The sequence below is a fragment of the Lynx canadensis genome, chromosome C2, assembly GCF_007474595.2.
Source record: "Lynx canadensis isolate LIC74 chromosome C2, mLynCan4.pri.v2, whole genome shotgun sequence".
In the NCBI taxonomy this organism is placed as follows: Eukaryota; Metazoa; Chordata; class Mammalia; order Carnivora; family Felidae; genus Lynx; species Lynx canadensis.
In genome coordinates, this window is record NC_044311.2 from 146,494,604 (window position 1) to 146,496,076 (window position 1,473).

The following is a 1,473-nucleotide window of genomic DNA, read 5'->3' on the forward strand; positions in this document are numbered from 1 at the left end:
GAGGAGAGAAATCAATTACAAAGAGAATTTAAAAAAACAAACACTAAACTAAAGAATATCCAGAAACCAAAAGCTATTTGTTTTTGTTTTTTAGATTAAGTAAGCAAAACTGGCAGGATTTTAAATAATAAAGAATATTAGAAACACCTATCCCCAAAACTTTCAAAACTAAAAAAAATGGATACATTTCTAGAAAAAGCAAACGTACCAACACTGGCACAAAAGGCACCAGAAAATTTGAATAGACCAACAATCATTAAATAAAATATCATTATAATCAAGCCTTTCTCGAGGTACAGATAATTTTTAGGTAAATTCTACCAATCTTTTAGGAAACAGATAATCTTTATCTTATTCAGTTTGTTCCATAAAACAAGAGAGAAGGAAAGTATCCCAGTATCTTTTTTGAGGCTAATAGAACTTAAATACAAAACTAGCTAAGGGTAACACAAAGTGAGAAAATGATGAGCTAATCTCACTTGTGGACATACATATGTGTAAATAACATATTAACCAACCTGAACCAACACTGTACTTAAAAAAACAAGGGACACCTGGGTGGCTCAGTCAGTTGCGCATCTGCCTTCTGCTCAGGTGATCATCTCACTGTCCGTGGGTTCGAGCCCCATGTCAGGCTCTGTGCTGACAGCTCAGAGCCTGCAGCCTGTTTCAGATTCTGTGTCTCCCTCTCTCTCTCTGCCCCTCCCCCGCTCACACTCTGTCTGTCTCTCAAAAATGAATAAACATTTTTTTAAATTAAAAAAAAAGAAATACAAGGATGGTTTAATATGTCTGTCATTAACCACATTAATGGATTAAAGCAGAAAAACAAGTTATTATCTCAATAGATGGGAAAAGGCATATTGTTTTGAAAAAAAAAGGTTTTTTGAAATCTATTTTTTGAAAAAATCTATGATTTATTAAATTCACATAAAACTAGGAATAGAAAAAGCTTGATAAAGGCTCTATGTCCCAAAGCCTGCAGCAATCATCAGGCGTAATAGAAAAACTGTAGATGCACTTGAATTGTGACGGGGGGCAATAGGAAAGATAGGGATACCCACTGTTTATGCTACTGTCTATTACTAAAGATCTTGGGTGATGAGATGACGTAAGACAAAAAAGAGATGAAAGAATGAAAAGAGATAAAACTGTCATCTAGTTAGAATATTCAACAGAAATAGTAACTAGAGTTTCACAAGGTTGTCAGATATGAGATTAAATTACCAAGTCAGTATCATCCCCTCTACTTTAGCAGTAGCTAATTTAAAAATGTAATAGAGGGGCGCCTGGGTGGCGCAGTCGGTTAAGCGTCCGACTTCAGCCAGGTCACGATCTCGCGGTCCGTGAGTTCGAGCCCCGCGTCGGGCTCTGGGCTGATGGCTCAGAGCCTGGAGCCTGTTTCCGATTCTGTGTCTCCCTCTCTCTCTGCCCCTCCCCCGTTCATGCTCTGTCTCTCTCTGTCCCAAAAAT